The sequence below is a fragment of the Mus caroli genome, unplaced genomic scaffold (assembly GCF_978045245.1).
Source record: "Mus caroli unplaced genomic scaffold, Mus_caroli_1 scaffold_12, whole genome shotgun sequence".
Taxonomy (NCBI): Eukaryota; Metazoa; Chordata; class Mammalia; order Rodentia; family Muridae; genus Mus; species Mus caroli.
The window spans coordinates 7,100,231-7,108,270 of NW_028227267.1; the positions used below are offsets into that span (position 1 = coordinate 7,100,231).

The 8,040-nt window shown below is 46.0% G+C and overlaps 1 non-coding gene across 1 annotated transcript; it reads left to right on the forward strand.

The window, feature by feature from the left end:
• Positions 1 to 6,806: 6,806 nt before the first annotated feature.
• Positions 6,807 to 6,935, forward strand: LOC115029299 (small nucleolar RNA SNORA17). Its single transcript, XR_003834873.1, has one exon. It is a non-coding gene; the product is annotated as a small nucleolar RNA SNORA17 (small nucleolar RNA).
• The last annotated feature ends 1,105 nt before the right edge of the window (positions 6,936 to 8,040 follow it).

Sequence of the window (8,040 nt, forward strand, 5' to 3'; positions counted from 1 at the left end):
TGTGTGTGTGTGTGTGTGTGTGTGTGTGTGTGTGTGTGTGTGTGTGTGTGTGATTATTCCCACTCTGCAGAGAAAAAGTAGAGGCAGAGAGACCATCTAAATGACACGCCCAGAGTTTCGCGGCTACGAAGGGCAGGGCTCCAAAGTCCGGGCTTCTAAGAGACCATCGCTTCCTTCAGTCTTCATTGATGGAAAGCAGTCTCAGGCTTGTGGCCTGGAGAAGCTCCTGGCCAGGGTGGAAGATCTCTCCTGCTCACAGCCAAACCTTCTGTCCTGGGCCCCCTCCCAATCCGAAGACCCATTGCGTTGAGAAGGAGAATTGTCGATTTTGTTTGCACAGAGGACAGCGACAGCTTCCTCAGGCTGTCGCAGGGGTATTTTTAGTACCTCCGATTCAGAAATAGGAACGCGTACATTAGAATTCCATTTCCTGAAAGGAGAGCGTCCTCGTTTTTTGTATTCCTCTCCTTCCTCCTCCCCCAAGTCTGGGAAGATGTAGCCAGGGGAGGGGGGCGAGGAAGCCAGAGGGAATTTAAATGCTATCTTGTTCTGGCTGCAGTTCCCTGAGGAGAGATCGGGACCCACAGAAGCAGGCAGATTTAACTATGTATGCTATAAAACCCAGGAAACCCCGGAGGGGTGAGGAGGACAGGGCCAAAGATAATATGAACTTCCCTCCTGGAGGCTGCATGAGTTTGAGAGGCCAATCCCTCCACTTCTCCATTTCTTCTCAAAGTATTTTATTAGCTTTGCTTGACATTCTTAGACCCCACTCCATTCTAGAACACTTGAGTACTCTATATCAGTCATTTCTGTCAAACAACTTCCTCCTCCTCCTTTTCCTCTTCTTCCTCTTCCTTCCTCCACCTCCACTACCACCATCTCCCAAGCATACCTTTTCAGGTATGCTGCTAGGAGATCCTATCATGTCAAGCCCATCTTAAAACACCCCAGGAAGATATTTATACAAAGGTGAATGCAGAGCTGCGGAGTGTGAAGGGAAATGGCTTGTAGGAAATTACGGTCAAGTGCCCTTCTCTTAAGGAAATCAGTTAAATGGAAGAGGGAGCATGCCACCCAGAAGGCTAGCTTTCTAACCACCAAGCAACAGGACCCTGAGAAAGTCTCCTGTTGTAACTTTTCATGTAACTTTTTTTTTTACAAAAGGATCTCCCCCTCTTGTAAACTGAAAATAATATATGTCTTCAGGTTGGCGGTTTGTTTTAAAGTACTAGGGGGTTGTTTCTTTGCAAACTCCAAAGTGAATAAAATCCAGCTCAGGTGGAGCTGATGTGGCTCCCCTGCTTGTCCCTGCTCCCAGGAAGTGGTGCTCTGACTAGGATGGACCTCTGCAGTTTCCCTCATGTTCCCACCACCTTGAGGTTGTTTCTCTTAACTTGATTGTTACTTAACCTCCACTCCAGGCTCCTGCCAATCTTGCGCACACCTGAGAAGGTGTTATTTCACATCTGAAGGTAATTGAAGATAAACTGTTCTTCCAAACCTAGGCAGCTTAGCTCTGCCTTCCTCCGGTTGGACACCATTCCCTGGTTGAAGAGGTCCGTTATCTTGGTGATGGAATCCAGGAAAGGCTTCCTTCTCCTGGAAGGAGTCAGCACTTTCCACAGCCAGCACCGAGCTCCCTCCTTAACCACTGTAGCCTGCCTTCTCCTTAGCTTCGTGCATGGAAATCGGTGGGTAAAAGGATCTGTTTTCTCTCGTTTTTTTTCCTCCATAATATTAAATTGTTTGCATGACTTGAAGTTTGCCATATCAATAAATGACTTAAACAAGGTAGTCATCCGCTGCATATTAATATCCTAACCTTGATTAAATTGAAGAGGCCACCCTGAAAAAATATTTAAAAAAAATCAAATTGCGGGGGAAGGGAATCCTGTCATAGACACAAAAAAGACTCCAATTATCTTTTCCCCTACAAGATGTTTGTTCTGTCCATGACTGCTCACACTTCAGCAATCTTGCCAGCAAGACTCAAAAAAAAAAAAGAAAAAAAGAAAAGAAAAAAAGAAAAAGAAAAAAAAAAGAGAAAAGCCCTCCTTCCAAAGCCACAGCCTTGTACATAACAGATTGTACAGTCCTATTGCCTTAGGCGGGTTAGAGGTTCCTCTCTACAAAGAGCGACACAGAGAAGTGCCAGCATCCAGATACATTTTGGGGGTACTCCGCATGCTCTTGCCTTGGCTGCAGAAATGGGTTTACATGGAGCCCCATTTTGCTATTTGGCTCACAAAAAGGTAGAGGGCTGCCTGAGCCAGACCCTAGAGTTCGAGCAGTAACAAGTCAGGTGAGCAGGCGGTAAATGGGCTGGGGGGAGGGGAGGGGGGCAGGAGGAGAAGGGGGTGCTACCAAAGAGGGTACAGGAGTCTTGAGAAAATGCTGGGAAATAAACAACCTCAAGGCAGCTGCGTTGCCCTTTTCCCTGCACGTCCCTCTCAAACGTCTGAGCAACCAGTTTGCTCCCAGAAACATGTTAATTGCCAGCGGAGCTCATTAAGGCATGCACATGCAAAACACAGCGAGAAAGATTAACTGGACAAAAGCGTAGTAATGAACTGTCAACAATCGGGCCATCCACAGAACCAGCATCACTCAAGAACTCGGCATTTACAGGCAACAAAGGATTGTCTGGGACAGGAAGAAAAGACGACCTAGACTTTTGTTTAGTCAACACAATTGATTACAAATGAGAGATTAACAGGATAGCTTCAGATTTTTTTTAAAAAGAGGCAGAAAAGAAAAGTCCAATTAAGTCCACCGAATGTTAACTACATTGCGTTCCATGCCTAGCCCCAAAGAAATTCTCATTAAACCATCCCTGGCGATCCCTTTTGGAAAGTAATTTGTCTCCCTGATGGAGCAGAGAAAGAGAATCGTGTAAAAGAAAGCGTTAGTTCTTGGCACAATGAGCTTAGGAGACACACTAGAAAGAGCCAAAGGGGGAGTTAATGAGCAGCTGACAAACTACTTGGATTCAGGCCTAGAGAACAGCGATGAAAAGATGAAATTGGCCAACAACTATTCTTTATATCAAACATAAAAAGGCCAATCTGAAATGGGGCTGCTCAAAACTGGATGAAAGTAGCTCAAGAAAAGGGAGCCATGGCCAGGCCCCTTGCTGGACAGTGGACAGACAGTGTGAAGAACCCAACAGGCCAAGAGTTAGAAAAGTAGATGAAAAGCAGGCTCTCCACAGAGGACAGCCTCCCCATCTCAGACCTGCAAAGGCAGGTGCTGAGCTGAAACTCCTGCTGCCCATCCTACAGCCTGGAGATGTTCTGAGAGAGAAAGAAAGTATCAGGCCAACATTTGAGGGGAACCTCCCAAAGTTCTTTGAATTTGATAATTAGTTCCTGACATTTACCCTTTCTCTTTAAGACCTCACTTGGCCTCTGGGGGGTACCATATGTTACCAACATATTCTAAGGTGGTCTACTAGCCTTTCTTTCAGTAGCCATTCAAATTTCTCAACCCAATTCTGCGTTGGGGAAGAGGTGGCAAGAAAGGCAAGACTTTGTTCACACTTGGCTTGGTGGAATAGGGCATGGCATATTTAAAATCTCAATCCTGTTTATCAGGCCTAAGAAATTGTTGTATTTTAATATGTCCTTGTTTGAACAAAGTAGGTCAAGATTATATGTCTGAATAAGACATATAACTAACTGTAAACATCCAGGCACTCCTTAGAGCGAGAATGTTTGAAGGTTCTTTAACACAGTGCTCAGCAAAGCCAGCAGAGAATCCACAGGTGAGAAGGGGGTTTCAGAGTGGCTCAGCAGCCAAGCACCCCGGAACAAAGCCTGTGCTTCCCATTTCTGATTAGGATGGGTGCCACCCCAGACACTAGAGTAGAGCGTTTTGATTTTGAGTCTAGGTTTGTTACTTTTCCTCAGATCCTTGGTAACAGCTATCACATTTCTGAGGGCTTGGCTTGCACCTCGGGCTTTGCTCATGCTTCACAGAGAGAAATACATTGGTGTCTAGAAGTAAGGAAGGAAAAAGAAATACAGCAATTCAAAATAAAAACAGACATCTAAGATTAAAGACGACTCCTGGTTCTCAAAGCACAGAGGTGTTACCGAACCTAGAGAGGTGCTGGAGGAGAGAAAGAGCCCTGGGTTTCATTGTTGCAGGCAGACCTGGGCTCTTTGCTGCAGGCAGACCAGCTTTCTGGTAAACAGTGTTCTCTTTCTCTGCGCTGCAGATGTGACCAGCGAGTGGTCCTTGAATCCTTCCTGTCTAATTTTTTTTTAATCCGAGGTCTTATTTGGAGCTTTTTGTCTTCAAGGAGTTTTACTTTTTACTGTGGCTCCTAAATGGTTGATTTTCTAGGGGAAGATGAGCCACTTCTAAGGAGAAATTACCCTATAGTGTTAGGAGCTATGGAACTGACATGGAAGTAAGCTGAGTTCAGATCCTGCCTTAGCTGCACAAGCTGATAAGGACTTTTATCTGTTTCTGTATCTGCAAAATGGGCATGTTGGGGGCTGCCAACGATGCTGGCCACAGCATGATGCCTGTGGGGAGAGAGAACTGAACCCTGCAAGTTGTCCTCTGACCTCCCCAACATACCCAAGTGCATGCGAGTGTGTGCATACACACATTTGACACACAACTTTAAATGGACATGGTAAGAATACTTGTCTCCCAGGCCTGTGGTAAGGATGAAATGATTAAACACATAATTGGGTCTTCAGAACAGCAACTGGCAGGTGTGCACAATCATTCTAAAGACCCTACTACCAGAACTAATTCCAGTAGGAAAAGCCCAACATTTTATGAGAAAAACCACTGGAATTCTTGAGTTGATTCCTCCCTAGACATGTAGCTTCTTTAGTCTCTTGTTTGTTTATTAACTAATCTATTTTCTGAAGATCAAACACAGGGCCTTGGGCACACCATGCTTCTTTACCCCATCTTCAAGGACAGCAAGCTGAGGTGCTGGCCAAGTATAACCGCACCCACCTTTAGTCTACAGAACAGGAACACAGTGGAGAGGATAGTGACTCTCCTATAATGCCATGATTTTAATACAAATGTGCACAAAAATCGCATTAAGTTTTGCTAAACTTGCCTCCACCTTATTTACTGAGCTGCCCAGCAAACCAATCTTGCTGCTTGCCCCAGCATCTGCAAGTGGTTCTGGTGCAGGAGATTTCCCAGACTCCACGTTGAAAAACAGTGACTTAACATCTGTGCTCCGTTTCCCACCTTACCCTGATGCTGCCTACGGAAAATGAGGTAGCTTCACTGGCTCTTTTAAAATTAATACATTGGGTTATTCATTCAGTTTTATTACTACTGAGGTGTCAAGTTTTTTACTGGGTTCTAGATTTACAAAGAGGGTTCACCCTCTGCCCTGGAGGAGTTTATAGTTTAGTAGAAGAGAAAAACACATGCAACAAAAATCCCCACCCGATACATGGTTATGAAGACAAAATTGGGCATTGAATCCAGTCTGGGTTGGTGTGTGTAGTGGGCATCTGTTATTTCTGCTGCTGATCGTCATTCTCCCGTCTGGTAACAACATCCAACATCTCCTTTGGAGAAGTCACCCCTCCCCCCACTCTCAGTCCATATGGTTAAGGTGGGAGCTATTCCATCCGGCCACGCTTGGCATGTGACCCAGGCTTGGCCAATCAGAGCACAGCAGCCCACAGGCAATGGCTCAGAACTGAGCAGCTGACCCAAAAGGGGCCAAGGAGAGTCTTATCCAGGACTTTTGGCACAGCAGAGACTTTGTATTTGGGTTGAATGTGGTCAGCCGTTCTGGAGTGGGCCTGTTTGCTGCATTGTTAGAGAAGATCTTCCTATATTGACAGTGCTGAAAGAGAAAAGCCAGATAATCAAAATCTGATGCTTCACCTTATGGGACCCTGGTGTGGCTGAACCCGGTGTTCTGTAGACTTCTCAAGTGTTTATTTTAATAGCTTCTGTAAGTCCTAAGAGCCCCTGGTGATAACGACACAGAAAATAGGGAAGTCCAAGATGTTTCTCTGGGAAGAGTGGTTGCTGAGGTGTCAAAGAGAAACAGGTGTTAACTCCGGAGGCAAGGAGGAAAAAAGAAACTTGCCCAGAGTGCAAACCTGAGCCAGAGGCCCCCAGTTCCGCTGTGTATAAGGAACTTGATATTAAGTGATCAAACAGTGAAGTCCAGCTCTTCTGAGGAGCTATGGGACTGTGTGCTAGAGGCTTGCCAGCTCTTAAGATTTGGGTTTCTATTGTGGAAAAGGAATATGGCAACATCCACCAAACCAGACAGTAAGAGGACTCGACAGACAACGGAACCCACCTGACCCACCTGTCACAGACATTGAGGTAAGTGAATGCAATTATCACTCCAGTGGGAGTGATTGGCTTGTGTATTTAAAATTCCAAGAATGTCTAAAGGTGTGGTCTTCCAGAGTTAGAGATATCTTAAGGCCAGAAGACATACCCTACCAGTGGAAGTCTTGACTACACTGTTTCCAGACACAGGTTGCAATGCCCTGGGCTGTGGGCTTCCATGGAGCAGCTGATTTCAATGATCATCAGCTCTTCCTTATATCAGCTTCAGGTGAATTTGTTTGTTTGTTTGTTTGTTTTTGAGACAAACAGGTGGGTTTCTCTGTGTAGTCTTGGCCGTCCTGGAACTCACTTTGTAGACCAGGCTGGCCTCGAACTCAGAAATCCGCCTGCCTCTGCCTCCCGAGTGCTGGGATTAGCCCACCACCGCCCGGCTTCAGGTGATTTTTCTTAACACTCCAAAGATCTGGCTGCTTTGTCTTTACAATCTTTAATATTCAGAAAATGATAGAAGTGTGGCAGGTGTGGCTGCTGTGTCACATGTGCGTCAGTAGATGGCAGAGAAGAGAGAGGCTATGTCAACACTCAGTGTTCTGACCTATGAACATCTGAATGGTCAGTAGCCTAACTCTTTCTGAAAAAAAAATTGAGCCTGAGACAGCCACCAAGTCCAGCACCAGGGCACCCTGGGCAGGGAGCTAGAGGGAGCTAGAGGAAACTAGAGGCAGCTAGCCTGAGCTGACCACCAGACCCACAACCAGCAGGCCTGGGTGTGGGGAGAGGGGATGGGGAAAACCATACCAGAGATGATACCTGCCTGGTGCCATCATACATGAGCAGGGCATAGCACTCCTGAGACCAGTCCTGAGATGACACCAGACACTCAGAGACCTCTGGTGCCACCAAGAAGAGCAAGTAAGTGGCACAGAAATGGAAGAGAAAGTGAAACAGAAGAATGTGGCCACAGTGAAGGGAGGCAAAGCTGGAGACTGAAGGGAAGTATGGAAGACCTGATGTGACTAGTTGGTGATGTCACAAGTCCTGGCCTGTGATGCCACTGGTGGCCATGTCTGGATCCATAGTCCTGCAGCTTAGAGACCTCTTAGGTCCAGATCCAGGGTTTTGAATTGGCCCACGTCAACATCTACCTCATGCTGGAGTGTGTGAAAGAACCAGTCCTACAGATCCAAAACTACAGTATCTTCACCAGACAGGGTAACAACAGGATATCTGAGAGGAGTCCCAGGGAGGTTCCAGGATTGATAGAGTAGCAGAAGCCAGAGGCCTTTTACCAGATCAATGAATCAGTGCAACGAACATTTGTAAGCAAGGAAGCAATGGACAAAGGGTATACTGTGGGCCACACTGACACTACAGCTTCCACAAGAGTTTTATTTTTTCTCATTTGGGGGGAGGAGATTGCATGGGTGGAAAGCAGGTACAAGGGGAGGAGAATAGGAGTGGACTGGGGTCCGTGATGGGTACATGATGTGAAATTCACAAAGGACCAATAAAAAGTTAAAGAAATATTTGGAATATGACTAAATTGGCATAAAATGTGGGAAATGCCTGGCGTGCGACTGGTAAATGGCTTGTAATCTCACTGCTAATTACGACTCCTATTATTACCACTCAAATGCTGGGAAACTTGGTCACTGAGGCATGTAGGACTGCAGTGTTCTTTAGCAAACGAAGTACTAGAAGCACTGCAGGGCAGATCTCTCTATCACTGGCCTG